Source organism: Camelus dromedarius, chromosome 33 (assembly GCF_036321535.1).
Source record: "Camelus dromedarius isolate mCamDro1 chromosome 33, mCamDro1.pat, whole genome shotgun sequence".
Taxonomy (NCBI): Eukaryota; Metazoa; Chordata; class Mammalia; order Artiodactyla; family Camelidae; genus Camelus; species Camelus dromedarius.
In genome coordinates, this window is record NC_087468.1 from 74,223 (window position 1) to 89,495 (window position 15,273).

Here is a 15,273-nt window from a genome sequence, read left to right on the forward strand (position 1 = left end):
GGTTACTATTATTATCACCAAGTGAACCCTGAAATGAAGAACAAAGGCAGCAAGAATTTTTATTTTAAAGGATTTTAAAATCCTCTGATGAATACTTCATTTCATCTATTCAAGATTGCACTTGACCCTTATTAACAACTACACAATGGATGACTTTTGAGGAAATGTTGCTTCATGTCTTTAATTCTCACTAATGACACAGGCTATTTAACAGGCAGCAGTTTCTTTTCCAGGAAGTGGGACAAAAAGTTAAAAATGACTCAGTGCCTCTCGGTCCCCAGTGAGTTGGTTGTGACCTGTCAATCCAGCTTTGGGGAAGTGCCCGCTCCCCCTGGTTCCGCTGAGCTGCCCCGCAGCCTCCAGGGGGATCTGTACCCCTACACGAATCCAGTCTCTTTGTTCCTATCTTTGCTTCAGATCCTTCAAGGACTGCCCATGCCCCAGGGCCCCATCTGCCCCGCCAGCCTTGGCTGCTGGACTCCAGGACACTATCCTGGGTCTCAACCATACTCTGTTCCTATGACCACCCCACTACTCTACATTTTGTCCTTCAAGTGTGGGCTTCTGTGGCTCGCCACACAGCAGGGCTCTCCCCGTCCCCCACCTTGGGTAACTGCATTGTCCTGCACAGTGCCTAGCGAAACCGTGTGGAGGCAGAAAGAATACAGAATAACAGGTGCTCAGAGGGGCTGCCTTTCCCACTGCAGGGGCCCTAGAGAGCTTTCTCCCGGCTGGTTATTCACAGGCGCTGAAACTGTGGAATCTCGATCTCACCAATTTAAAGGGCATTATCACTAATTACAAAAGCAATCATTTCTTCAGTAGCAAAAGGAGAAAAGACTTTGTGTTCCCCACCTCCAACTTTTTTCCTCCACCTTCAGATGTTTCTCATCTCTGGACAAGGGTAGAAAGCAACTCACAGAATATTATTTTTCAATGTTTTTTCCCACTCTGAAGATTGCTTTCCCAGAACCGATGAAGGCTAGAATGGTTTAGCTTTCCTGGACTGAGTATTCAGAGGCCTGGGGGTTGAGGGGAAGGGTGGAGGTGAGATAACTCAGGAATATTTAACCTAACAGAGACATTAAAATGTTCTATTCTAAACAGAAAGGAAGCAGGATGCTATAGAAACAGGAAAACCATAGTTGGAAGTGCAATAACGAGTTACAAGAGAATAAACATAAAGATGTAAAAATGAAAAAGGACATCAAAATAAAAAAAGGTGGGAATGGGAGAGGGGAGCAAGAAAATAAAGACTTTTTTCTTTCTTTTTTTTTCTTCGTTATACTTAGGATGTGTTCGAGCCTACGTGTTTATAAGTCTAAAGGAAATAGATATAGTAATGGGTTGATATATTTGAAGAATAAGGTAACCACAAATCAAAAGCATACAATAGAGTTGCAAAAAACCCAAAAAGAAACAAACTCAAAATGGCTTAAAGACTTAAATATTAGACAAGACACTATAAACTTCTCACAAGAAAACATAGGCAATACATTATTTGACATACATCTCAGCTATGGTTTCCTAGGGCAATCCAAGCAACCCAAGCAACAGAAATAAAAGCCAAAATAAATAAATTAGACCTAATTAAACTTATAAACTTTTGCACAGCAATAGAAACCATAAGTAAAACAAAAAGACAACCTATGGAATGGGAGAAAATATTTGCAAAAGATGAGACTGACCATGGCTTAATTTCCAGACTATATAAATAGTTCATACAACTTAATAAGAAAAAAGATAAACAACCAAATCCAAAAATGGGCAGAACACCTAAACAAGCAATTCTCCAATGAAGACACACAAATGGCCAATAGGCATATAAAAAAATGCTCAATATCGCTCAATTATCAGAGAAATGTAGCTCAAAACTACAATGTTATCATCTCACACCAGTCAGAATGGCCATCATTCAAAAGTCCACAAACCATAAATGCCGGAGAGGCTGTGGAGAAAAGGAAACCCTCCTACATTGTTGGTGGGAATGTAGTTAGGTGCAGCCACTGTGGAAAACAGTATGGAGAGTCCTCAAAAGACAAAAAAAAAACAAAACAAAACAAAAAAAACTTATCACCTAATCCAGCAATCCCACTCCTGGGCATATATCCAGAGGGAACCTTAATTCCAAAAGATACCTGCACCTCAATGTTCACAGAAGCACTGTTTACAATGGCCAAGACATAGAAGCAACCTAAACGTCCACTGAAAGATGACTGGATAAAGATGTGGTATTTAGATATAACAGAATATTACTCAGTCATAACAAAGAAGGAAATAAGGCCATTTACAGCAATTTGCATGGAACTGGAGATTATCTCACTAAGTGAAATAAGTCAGACAAAGACAAGTATCATATGATATAATTTATATGTGGAAATTTAAAAAAATGATACAAATGAACTTATTTATAAAACAAAAACAGACTCACAGACTTATAAACAAAACTCAGGAGTTGGGATTAACAGATACAAATTACTATATGTAAAACAGACAAACGACAAGGATTCACTGTAGAACACAGGGAAAATATTCAGTATCTTGCAACCAATAATGGAAAAGAACCTGAAAAAGAATAGACTATGTATATGTACAACTGAATCACTATGCTGTATACCTGAAACTAATAAAAAAGCTATATATCTGAAACTAACAAAACATTGTAAATCAACCACATTTCAATTTAAAAAAAAATTGATAAGCTCTGAATACATTTCTTCAAAGAAAATCTTGAACACTTCCCTCTTACAAAACTTAAAATGGGTAGCTTGAGCAGAACCAAATTATACTGGATGGGCAGTTACATACCTTCTCCAGCACGTGGCCCATGCTACACACACATCGTATTTTCCTACAGGTAAGAACAGCCCTGACTGCACAGGGAGTGAGTCCTTCTGGGACAAGACCTCTGTGGCAGTGGCCTCCTTGTCACTGCTCCATCCCACCAGGAGGCCAGGGTTTTCAGAGGGGAGAGGACATAGAGCTCATACACTTCAAATTAATTTCCTGAAAAAACTATGGAAAAACCAAATTCACCTGCAGTTTGGGAAACATGAGCAGGGCCCCTAAGCAGACCGACAAGCCCGTTGTTCAGATCGGAACCAGAACAACGACCACCTGGCCCCAGTTAAATGACCACCACCTCACCTGCAATGAACTGCTCATACTCAATGTCAGGGATGTTTCTGTTGAGACTTGGGAGGTCAAAGGAGTCAGACCAGGGAATCCAGACCTGGTTGATGTTGGGGCTCTGCCAGTGGTAGGGGTGGCCCCAAGGGGATAGCACCAGTACCGGCTCCTCCATCTTCAGCAGGGTCTTCAGGAGGAAGGCAATGTGGATGCAGACGTTCCTACGGAGGCTGAAGCCCTCTGGAGGGTTGAAGTCACACAGAAGTTACCTGGCAGGGAGCAAAGGAGAGCGGGTCTTCAGGGCCAGGCCTCTGCACAGGAATCCCATCTTAGATAGAACAGATACAACGGGAATCCCTGCACAGCCCATGGCCTAGACTCCAGACACATTCAGCAGCTTCTGGTTTGTAAAGTGGAGGCACTGCCCACCCATTTCCATGTGGCCAATTACTTCAAGTCCGGGAGCAGTTGCGGAAGACATCTTGGCATCCGTCTAACACCGCTAAGCACCTGACTAGCACCTGAGCACAGTTCTCCAGGGGCTCTCAAACTTCTTGTTCTACAGAACCCTATACACTCTTAACAATTACTGAGAACTCCAAAAGGCTGCTATTTATGTGAGTTAAATCTATCAATATTTCCTGTGTTAGAAGTTGAATAAGAAGTTAGAAAAAGTGTATGAATTCACTTAAAAATAGTAACAATCTACTATATGTTACCATTAATACTCTTAAACAAAATATAATTCTATTTTTCAAAACAAAAATCATTAGTGAGAAGAATAGCAGTGATTTTAACTTCTGCAAATCTCTTTTGGACTGGTGAGAGCTGAATTCTCCTATCTGTCTCTGCATTCCCTGTTTTGTGATATCACAGGCCAGGTTTTCCCTGGAAAACCCCACAGGAACTCGGGAGTGCAAGAGAGTGCAAAAGGCAGGTGACATACAGGCTTTTCTATGAAAATGGTCTTACACCTCAGGGGCCTTGGATACACTTTGATAATTGCTGCCCTATCCTAGGTGAGACTCTTCTACACTAGAGCCAGGCAAGGGTCCTGGATTCTGTAATGAGTTACCGCCACCACACCCCTCCCTTCTCTGTGTGTTTCTCACAACCTCCATTATTGCAAATGAGGATGTAATCCTCAGCTGGGGCTTCTAATACCAGAATACTGCTAACTTCAAGAGAGAGGGTCCCATCTACCATCCCTACACCCCGCATAAATTATTTTGAGTCAAGCCCTAGATAACTGCTTATCGGCACTGACCCTTGTGTCTTATTCCTGAGGTTGACTGAAGGAAACAACATTTGGATGGAACTGAAATTTCCCTGCAGATAAACAAGGCTGATAAACCACCCCATTCCAACATCTGATTCTGGGGCTCTTCAAAACCCGGGTAAGGCCCCGCTTCATCTAAGATGGGTCCTCCGCCTGCCCTTCCCGGGGGGTTCTGGGAGGCCGCGGCCACCAAGGGCGACCCAGACTCGCGGCCCCAGCCCCAGGGCCTGAGGGGGAGGAAAGCTTGAGTCTGTGCCCAAGCCCTGCCCCGCCCCACCCCAACACGCTTCCCGGCACCACAGCCCTCCCCGGCCACCACCCCAACCCCGATCCCACCCCGGTTCATGTCCACCGGCCCCGACGACAGCGCGGACGTACGTTTACCATTTGTGGGACGCCGCCCCAGACAGGATGTTCTGACCAAGCCAGAACTAGTCGCCCTGCCGAGCAAGCCGCCATCCCCCGCAGCAAGCACCGCCATGGTCCCTGGAAGCTACACACTTCCGGAGCCCGCTACCCGCCCCAGAAGCGCACGCCGGCCCGCGCTGAGCGCGGCGACTGTAACCATGGCAATGCCGCGGGGCCCTCCCCTAGCAATTGCGTCTGCGTCCTCCCGAGACTAGATGTGCTAGGGCAGAACTTGCGGAGCCAATGGGAGCCAGGGCGCAGCCAGGACGGGGGTGAGGGGAGGTTTAATGGGCAGCTGGGCGGGGCCGGGGAGGGCGGGGCCGCGCAGAAGTCCTGACCTGCAGGTGGCGCCGGCCGGAGGCTGGGGCGGTGCTGCCACCAGTGGGCGGGGCGGCGGGGCAGCGAGGCAGCGGGGCGGGAGCACCCTCACCTGTCCGTGTGTGGGGATCAGCCTGGACTCCGCGGCCTCCTCTTGCACCGGACGTGGACCCAGGCTGCCGGTGTGCAAGATAGAGGACTGAGCCCAGGCACGCACGGCTGGCCAGGTAGGGCACCTGAAGTGCAGATCCGCCAGGCCTGCTGCCGGCCTTGGGTTTGCTCTGTTGGGCAGTTTCCAAGAAGACAGTGTCTGTCCCAAGAGGGGAGGTAGGGCAGGGGTGCCAGATGCCGGGTTAGGTGCGGTCTCACAGGAGAGCCACGGTGAGAGGGTGCAGAGGGGCTCCTGTATTGGCGGGGCTAAGAGTTTGGGGTATAGGGTGGGGGTGGTGTGTGCCTTGCTCTGTGGTCTCCCCAAGAACCCACACTCCAGAGCAAGGGGCTCTGCTCCCCCCACCCCTCACTGCACTCCCTGCCTTCCCCAGCACCACCTGGTGTGTGGTTATGTCAGGGCAGGGAAGGCCCAGGGAAGGGGCTCATTCAAGGGCAGGGGCCACTCTGCAGGGATGCTGGACCTGACAGCAATGTGGTGCTTCGAAACTCCCCTGGGCAGTGTTTCTAATCAGTGGTATGGAAGGGCCTCTCCTTCCTCGGGTGTGGGGGGGGGGAACTAGATCCTTCATGAATGTCAGCCCTGAAAATGGAGGCTGCGCTACATCCATTCCTGGAAAGAAATATGAGGCCCCTCCAGCCCAGGTGACTCAGAAAGTCATTCAGCAATGTTCGGGGTCCCCACTTTAGGCTTTGAATTAGAGCTGAGTGGCTCAGGATGCCAGATCCCTGTCCGTGGCTCCAGGAGTAGGCTTTCTGCTGGGGGACAGGATCCTCACAAACACCTGTGTCTTTGTGGGTCACTCCCCTCTGACAAGCTGGGAGGCAGGATGCAGTTGTGGCAAATCGTGTTTCCATGAGGAGAGGGCCACCAAGTGGTGGGGGCACAGGAGACAGTGAGAATGAATCCCGCAGCCTTTCTGGAATCAAAAAACTGGCAAATGTGAAAAAAGTGCATAATTTGTTTTATTGAACAGGCTGCTTATGTAAGTTTGGAGGGTCAGGTTCAAGGACACTGCATCCCTCCATTAAAATAGCCTCAAGAGAAGAACAGACAGAGCAGGAGGAGATGTGGGGTTTCTCCCAGGAATGAGGTAGAACAGGGATTTCTGCAGATTTGCAAGGAGACCCCGACCGCTGAGCACGGGGTTACAACCCCACGTGACCCCTGTCGTGTTTGGCTTGGGCTCTGGGTCTGGCCTGATCATGTATTCATCCAGCTGAGTTCCAGAAATTCAGAGGGTAGACTTAGAGAGGCTGCTTTTGGAACCCGGTGTGGAGACGGAGGGTCGTTTATCCTGAGTCCCCTCAGCCTAATCACTGTAGCTGAGTTCCAACACCACCCAGGCCCCCAGGGTGGCCTTGGAGGGAAAACAAGCCTGGCAGGTGACCCAGGGATCCCAATGCTGTTCTCCTCCCTTATCTTTGTTCCCTTTCACCCCGGAAGGTGTGATTGTCTCATGTCATGGTGACAAACCATCTCTCTTCTCTGTCAGGTGGGGTCCCCACCCCCACTCAGCCATCTCTCTGCATGGATGCTGAAGGACCAGGCTCACTTGAAGTTCTGAGCTTGAGCAGTAAGGTGGAAACAAAGAAACCAATGGAAACAAAGAAACAAGTCATTGTGGCAAAGCTCCCCACCACAGAGAAGCTGCCCTGAGTGGAAGGGAGGGTTTGGGCATGCCCATTTGTTTCGTGTCTCCCAGTTCTCTTCGCTTTCTTATTGCAGACCTGCATGGTTACAACAAAATGATCTGCAAAACTGAAAATATTTACTCTCTGGCTTTTACAGAAAAGGTTACCAGCCTCTGGTTCCCGTACCGGTCAAGTGATTGGAGTACCTTTCCAGTTTGGAAACATCTGGGCAGGCCCAGGTTTGCAAAATTCTTTAAGAGTAGTTATGGAGTTTTGCTTCTAAACATTTTTACGGCTGTATACTTCTGAGCTGAGGTTGTGCTGTGTAATTCTGAGCCGGGATTTTCTCAAACTCTTTCTCATTTCTTATATCAGACACCCATAAATTCCAAGGGGCATGGGATGTTAAGGAAGCCATGGAGTTTAGGAAAAAGATACAGATTTCATTTCCATTTAAGCATCAATGTATCTCCATCCTAGGCAGTATCGGTTCTGTGGTATTGATAGGAGAACTAAATAGCAACCAAATTTATAGAAAATATTGGGTCATTGGGTACACAAGTTCTTCTTTTCAACATTTTTGTAATGTTTGCAGTTTAAGATGACCATTCCTGAGAATCAGGCAGCCTCTTAGAATGAAATAGCATTTTCCCTGAACCATACTCAATTTTTATTTCATAGACAGCAGTAAGGGCAATCAAACATCCAACAATTGGGGACCTCAAAGATAAAATATAACTTTCTGAGAGCACACTCCCCCTGTCTCCCCCTGCTCTTTTCATTGTCTCATTGTCCCTGAAGGCTCTTTCGTATCTTCTGCTCATGACTCCAATAACTCTTCCTCCTCGTTCCTCAGCTGGTAAGTTTACTTTTCTACTTTGACCAAACAAACTGAAGCCAACAGAAGAGAACTTTCACCAGCAACTCCTAGCACATCCGCTCGCCTTCTGATGCCTGTGACCTCACTCTCGCTGCCCCACCTCTTATTACAGGTGACATCGAAAGCCAGATCATCCAAAAGTCGCCAGGGGGGCCATCCATCCAATCTTCTCTGGGCTGTCACTCCCACATCCATCCTCTCTGTCACTACCTCATCTATTTTGTTCTCCTGCTAGTTGGCTCCCATCAGTATATAAAAGTCCATCCTCTTAAAAGAAACAAACAGCACTCCTTTACCCTAATTCGTCCCCACAAATTGCCACCCCATGTCTTTGCAGCAAATCTTTAATGAGAAGTTTAAACTCACTGTCTGCATATTCTCTTGAGCCATCCCCTTTTGCACCCACTCTGGCTTTTCCCCTGATCCCTCGCTCTATGGAAACTGCTCTGTCAAGGCCATCAGTGACCCCATGTTGCTAAATTTAGTGGTCAGTTTTTAGGCTTCATCATGCGTGGCCCTTTGGCAGCATTTGACCCAGCTCTTCCATCCCTCCTCCCCCGTGTTCCTGCTTTACTTGGCCCCCAGCCCATCGCTCTGCTTTCGATTCACTGGCTGGTCTTTTACCAACGTCTCCTCTTTTTTCCAAACATTTACTGCGAATGTGCCCCGGAGTTGGGTCTTTGGTCTCTCCTGTATCTCTCTGCTATACTTCTGGTGGAAGCAACCAGACTTGGAAATTGACATGCCATGAATTTCTCGATTTGTCCAATCTCCCTGATTTGCCCTTTCCATTTGGAACTCTCTCCCTGATACTCATATTCTTTTTCTTTCATTCATCTTGCTTTCACATTCATACATATGTTCTACTGTGTAAAGTACTTTTCCAAATTTTGAATCAGTCCATACATATCATGTAAAATGCTCAGATCTCTATTATTTCCACTAAGATGCTTATTCTACCTTAGAACCTTTCTGCATTTCTGTATTTATGTCAATAAAGTGAATAGTATTTCTACAAGCCTCATAGATAAACAGTGTGTTTGTTTGGGGCTACTATATAATATGAAATAATGATACATCAACATAGTCTTTTTCATTTATTTTTATGTAACACCGAAATGAGGTTTTCACACTGAAGACTGGTTTTATTGAAATTTTACCTACGTTATGGACAGTCAGTTTATGTGAAAGCCCTCATTTCTCCCCTTTTCTGATACATTTTCCACTTGGCTATTATAACATATGCATTGGCATGAAATAAAATTCCAAATTCATTCACATAATAAAATTAATACATTTAAATTGTATTTTTTAATGTTAAAAAGAAAGGAAAAAAACCCAGACTCCTCTAATTATTAGGCATTTCTGTGGCAATATCTAATAGAATCCTTAACCATGACATTAAAGAACTGAGCTGATTCCAGCCCCTTTCCACCTGCTCAGCCCCACCTTTTCCCATCCCCTCTGGATGGAGAGGACATTCATCCCATTTTCCAGGTCCAGATGTTGGAACAATGTTCTTTCTCTCTCTTTCTCTTACACACACACACACACACACACACACAGCAAATCCAGCTTGTTAGAAAATTCTGGCTACTCTGTCTTCATTAACCACCTACTCCCTGTTCCCCACCCTCCTAGAAGCCACCTTCAGCCCCTTCTTGGACACCAAATAGCCTCCTTCTTCCATCTTTGCTTTTCTACAACCTCATCCACACAGAGTCAGAGGGAGCCTATAAAAGCATACATTGAGGGGGTGGGTGTAGCTCAGTGATAGAGCGCATGCTTAGCATGCATGAGATCCTGGGTTCAAACCACAGCACCTTCACTAAAATAAATAAATTACCCTCCCCCCAAAAATAACCAAAACAAAAGCATAAATTGGACATCACCCATCCCATCAAAACTCACTAAAAGGGTCAACATTTCATTAGGAGCCAAAGTCGTCCCAAAGTCTTCCAGGACCCGGCGTGCTCTGCCTCTCCGCGGACACTTTCCCCATCACTCTGGAGGCCTCTGGCTCTGGCTCTTCCTTCTTCCTCCGGATCTATGCTGCTTCAAGTTCATTACTCTGTGAGATCTCCCAGGATTGCCTTATTCCCTCCTACCTGCCTTGCACCCCACCACCATCACCTGAGTTTGCTCATATCACTCTTATTTTCCCCAAGCTCTTGCTACCCCCAACATGCTGCCTGTTTCCTCTGCTAAAACTCTGAGCCCCCAGTGATGGGGAGTCGTGTCTATTTTGTTGACTAATAAAGCCCAAGACCCTTGGGAATGGGTATAGTTACTAGATTCCCATAAGTAGTAGGAGCTTATACAGATTTGCTGAATGAATGCAGAGGTCCTGGTCCAATCCGATGGAGCACTTCTGTGTCCTGCTGAAAGAATAACTCTCCTTTCCTCCTGAGAGTGGGTGACCACTTCCTTGGTGATCAAAGGCAAGATCTATTTTCTTTATGCTGTTAACCTTAGGTGGGGAGACTGGGGGATCTTCATTTATATTTTAAAATTTGATTCACTCTGCAGTTTGTCTTCTGTCTATGTATCCTTTTGAGAAACCATTTATGAGTGATCATTCTTCCATCAGATTGAACAGGATCCAGGGGGAAATACCAAGCCTGTCCCATCGGCCATTCTGTGTGTCATGTCCTGTGACCCAGTGGATGCTCAGCACGTAAGTGAACAGACAGGAGTGAGTGAAGAGATGGGAGCATCATTATTGTGGCTGCACTCTGTCCAATGCCTTGAGATTTGGGGGTTTACAAGTGCGGAGGGGAGAGGCCAGGTCCTCTGTGCTCTTCCTGAGTCCCCTGGCCTTACCCATTCCCCCAGCCCCCTCTGGGCAGCCAAGCCCAGGAGCTGGGCCACCAGCGATTGTGCTGATCAATAATCCACCTCACACAAATTCCGGGGGTAGGAGCGGCCAGCACTACTGGTTGTAGACTCTGGAGTCATGTCCTTGGAGGAATTCCTCACTGAACGATACTTTGGACATTTTATTTTTCTCTATAGCCTCCAGCTGAAGAAACAGCTTGCCTTAGATACATGAAAGGTGAGGACACCTACTATCCCCATGGAGCCCAGGTGGGGTGGGAGTCTGCCTTTTGTACAGCCGGTGGTATCGTGTTGCTTTGGGCATCCCTGTGGCTGAATTCCTGCAGTACACTCGGTGGTAAGAACCGGAGTGCCTAGCAGGGAGGGAAGAGGGCCAGGAGACTGCACAGCTGGGGAGACGTTACCCTGGGGTGAGCGGGAGCCGGCTGATGCATGGAATCTCGGTGCAGGGAACTCTCCACACTCAGAGATGTTCCCACTCACGCAGGGTCCCTTTGATCAGGGTGCTGGGCTGTCAGGAAAGCAGGGTTCCTGTGAGGATCATGGTGCCTTCAGGAAGTGGGAAGTGAGGGGTCCAGTGGCACTTAAATTAACTGTGCACCCGAAACAAACCCCCGTCTCTTTCAGCCTGTTTCCTAATCTGCAGAACTGGAATGATGTTAACCATCCCGCAGGTTCGTTGATGGGCTGGGACACACTAGACAGCCAGGAGCTGGAATTCCTCTTTCCCCTGATTTTTATCCTTCCTTTCCACTATTTGCTCTCACAAGCTCAGTCTCTCTGTCTCTCTCTCATTCACTTGTAACTTTCTCTCCTGCTCTGGTTTCATTTGATTCCCACCCTCCTCCCAATCCCCAGATGAGTGAAATTAATTTCTGTGTGTCAGTTCCAAATTCCCGGGAAAGATGCTCTGTCCCCTCTGGATTGGTTGTCCAACCCATCAGTTGCAGTCAGAGGAGTGAGTCCCTCTGTGACCAGCGGAGGGGCTCTGCCCAGCCCCCCAGCCACCACTGTGGGAGCACATAGCTCTCCGAGGAGTGGGTACTGGCTGTGACTTGGTGTCACTAAGTGTGAATTTATGTCTCCTCTTGCCCCACCTTCATCCTCCTAAACAAAGATGAAAATTAAACACTCCCGAGATTTGTGTCATGGAACCCTCAGGGTGGGGGCTAATAGGGCTGGATTCCCTGCTGAGTGTAAGGGGCTACAGTGACTCCCCAACGAGAGCCTGTAAAGGGAACAGAACAGGCCCCACTGGACACTTAGAGCGTTGAGTCTGAGTGACATTGAGCCAGGCTTCTGACCACAGCTCAGGGGTCTGGTCCGACCGGTTAGTCTTTGAAACCAATCAGCTTTGGATTTCTCAAACCCTCCCTGAGGTTTTACCTGAACCACCAGCTTCTGTATCTCTGAAGACAGATGTTGAGGACCCTTCACGTAAGCCGTTTGCACAGACCTGTGCGGGAATTTGTGCTGCATGGTCTGCCAGGCGAGCTGACCGAATTTGGTATTTTACTGATCTTAGAAATAGTCTGGCTTCCTGATGCACTGTTTCACTGAACAAGCAACAGAAGCCACCTCTGGCTGATAAAAGCAAAAAGGGACTTAGTGAAAACATACTGGGAGGGTGCATGGAGTGGCCCGGACCAGAGCTGACCCTGGGGCCGTAGGCGATTTTGAGGAGCACCAGGCACAAAGCTAGGCAGGGTGCTACCGGGCCCCCTGCTGCCCCAGCAGGGACCCCCCTCCTCCTGACCATCCACGTCACTGAAGGTTCATGTCCCAGCAGGGCCAGGTCACACTGAAGCCACCAGCACACACCTCAATGGGGGAGTTGGCCCCGTCTCAGCTGGGAGCGTGCCTGGTGTGGGGAGAGGCCCAGGTAGAGGAAGGTGGGTCCCCTACTTTTCCGAGTTAATGTGCAAGTCAGTGCCCGTCACTCAGGAGAGCCAGGCTGGACAGACCTCATTGTGGTGACTAGGCCGTCTGAGTTCACTTATTACTTTTTAGGTTGGAAGGCCCAAGAGGGAGAAAAAGTGGAGGTTCTAGTACTTATTTTATATTTCCCATGTACCAGGTGCGGTAAGCAAGCCACTTTAGACAAGGCCCAGAGCAACCACGTTAATAGGCCACGGAGAAAGTCTTGCAGTCAGGCCTCTGCAGCCCCGAAACCCGTGTCCTCATCAGCTCCGTAGTTACCAGTGGAAGTTGTAGGGATTTATGGGACTGTGTGCTCCTGTAGGGGCTGGGATGTGTATGTTTAAATCCACATCTTCAGAAACTCGGCTAGAACCACAGCCACTGATTGTCTGCACGGAGGCAGAGGAAAGGAAGCTTCCAGCCTCTGGTCCAGCTTGTGAGGAGCTCAGCAGTTGCTCCTTCTGTCCTGAAAACAATACCAAAGCTGAGGGAGCTGAAAACCCACTGCTCTTCTTAGATCCACAAGAAAGCTGAGGGGGAAAGCTGCTCCCAACCCAGAGAGGCAGCCAGGCAGGCTTGGAGAGTCACAGCTCCCAGGGCAGAACCCGCTTTTGTAAGAACCCCGGGGGCAGGCAGATTTAACAGGTCCCTGAGGCCAGCTGGAGGCTCAGCGAGGGGAAACCTGAGTGTGACAACTCCAGGGGGCCAGTCAGATGGGCCCCATGCTCTTTTTCATGCATTTTACCTCCAGGACCGTGCCCTGTTCTCAGAGTGAAGATCATAGGAAAACTCCTCATGCTTCCTGCCAGGAAAGGAAATAATAGCTCTATTGAAATACACCCAGAACATTCTCTTCCATTGTGGGGGTTTGTGTTTAGTTTTGTTTTGTTTTGTTTAATGAGAAAATATTTTACCAGAGCCTAACCTACCTGGGGGAAGGGAAATACCTTCTGTGTCACCCAAATTGGGGTGGGGGAAAGAGACACACTTGTGGAGGTCACAGCTCAGGGCACAGGCTCAATGAGAATTAATCACAGGACTGCAGATGCCCTAATCTGTCGCGCTCCCCCAACACCTCACCTCCATGTCAGTAGGGCCCCTGTGTAATAACAGGAATAAAATTAAAAGAAGTAAATGTCTCAGGAGTGTCTAGGGGAAACCCAAAGACAGCGGGGAGATGAAAACAAGGACACACGGGTGGCTTTAGCCTCTCGCATGAATAGCTGTAGCAAACTACACACAGCCCAGCCCCAGTAGATAAACAGAAAACCTCACAGAAGAAACTATTTATTTTGGTTCTCTTACCCAGTGCATTCCATGCTGCATCCTCGCCTAGAATTGAGTGGAAGCAAGTCCATCTCAGAAGGGACATACCTGAAGAGAAATGGCTTTCCAGACTCTGAAGGGCAGAGAAAGCACCAGCCTGGGTTAGAGAAAGGTGAGGGGTGGGGTAGGGGGTGGGCTGCCTTCTTCCCCAAATAAGGAACCTTCCTGAGGCCAGCACAGTGGGAGGGAGGGCCATGGGGTGGAAGCAGCCAGACTTCTTCCTGAGAAGTGATAGGATGCCTCCAAGGGGCCATTCAGGTGCCCAAACTTGGCCCTGAGGGTGGGAGCCAGTCGTTCTGCCTCAGAGCCCAGGACTGAGGTGGGCGCACAGCAGGCCGGTCTTACTTGGCCGTATCCATTTCACTTCTCCGAAGCCCTGTGTAAAACATGAAGCGTGGACGGCCTGGTGAGCACAGCTCTGCCCTCAAGACCGGTTTCAACTCCTCTCTTCCCAGAGAACAGCATCTCTGAGCCCATCCTGGGTGACCTCACAGAGATCACCCTAGTGGCCCAGGCTAGTGACAGGGAACATGTACCTTCCTGCAGCCAACCCCAGACGTCCACTGATGTATCATATACTGACAAAGATGTGAGTCGCTGTGCATTGGTCTAACAGCAGAGAGTCTGCCACAGGCCCAAGAGGTGGTGTGTGGGACAAGCAGGGGTGCATGAGTGTACGCAGTGCAAAGGTGTAAGTGGTGGCAGGGGTGCAGGGGCTTTGGGGGGTGCAGGCAGTTCAGGGGATGCGTGGGTGCAGGCAGTGCAGAAGTGCAGAGAGTGGCAGGGTTGCAGAGGTACAGGGAGTGTAGGGGTGCAGGGAGGTTCTCAGGCACGTGGCCAGGATCAGAAGGCAAGTGCACATCCTCGCAGTCAGCCTTACCCCGGGAGGCTTGTGCAATGGTTTGGGGCGGCGGAGGTGGCGGCGGCGGCGGCGGCAGTTGGTGGGAGGCTGCCCGGGCAAGCCGGTCGATTTCTTCTCTTCCCTGCAGCCTGGCCTGCGGGGTCCTTGGCAGCCAGAGATTCGCCAGATGTACTCCAGGTAAGCTTGCTCCTGGGAGGTGGGTCGGTTAGGTCAGGGGGCGGCGACAGCGGCAGGGGGGCGGAGCGGGGCTGCCCCTGGCGAACTGGTGGAATAGCTGCCTTGTCCCGGCTGCCAGGCCTGGGAGCGGCCTCTGCTGCCCCAGGTCGCCGGACACACCTGTCCCACTCAGCTTGCTGAGTGGGGAGTGGACGCGGTGTCATTTAGGTGCGGGGCCCACGGGGGTAAGGGGGCTGTCGCGGGGGAGCCGGTCAATTTGCTCCGCTCTCCCCTGCGGTGGAGCCTGGGGGCGGTCTCCGCTGCCCTAGAGGCGGGACGCCGTTCCCCAGGTGA

General features: G+C 49.1%; 1 long non-coding RNA gene across 1 annotated transcript; it reads left to right on the forward strand.

Annotated features, from left to right (window-relative positions):
* The first annotated feature begins 10,904 nt into the window (after nucleotides 1-10,904).
* Nucleotides 10,905-14,478, forward strand: LOC135319871 (uncharacterized). The gene is made up of 4 exons (XR_010378863.1): nucleotides 10,905-10,992; nucleotides 11,283-11,329; nucleotides 13,885-14,013; nucleotides 14,357-14,478. It is a non-coding gene; the product is annotated as an uncharacterized LOC135319871 (long non-coding RNA).
* The last annotated feature ends 795 nt before the right edge of the window (nucleotides 14,479-15,273 follow it).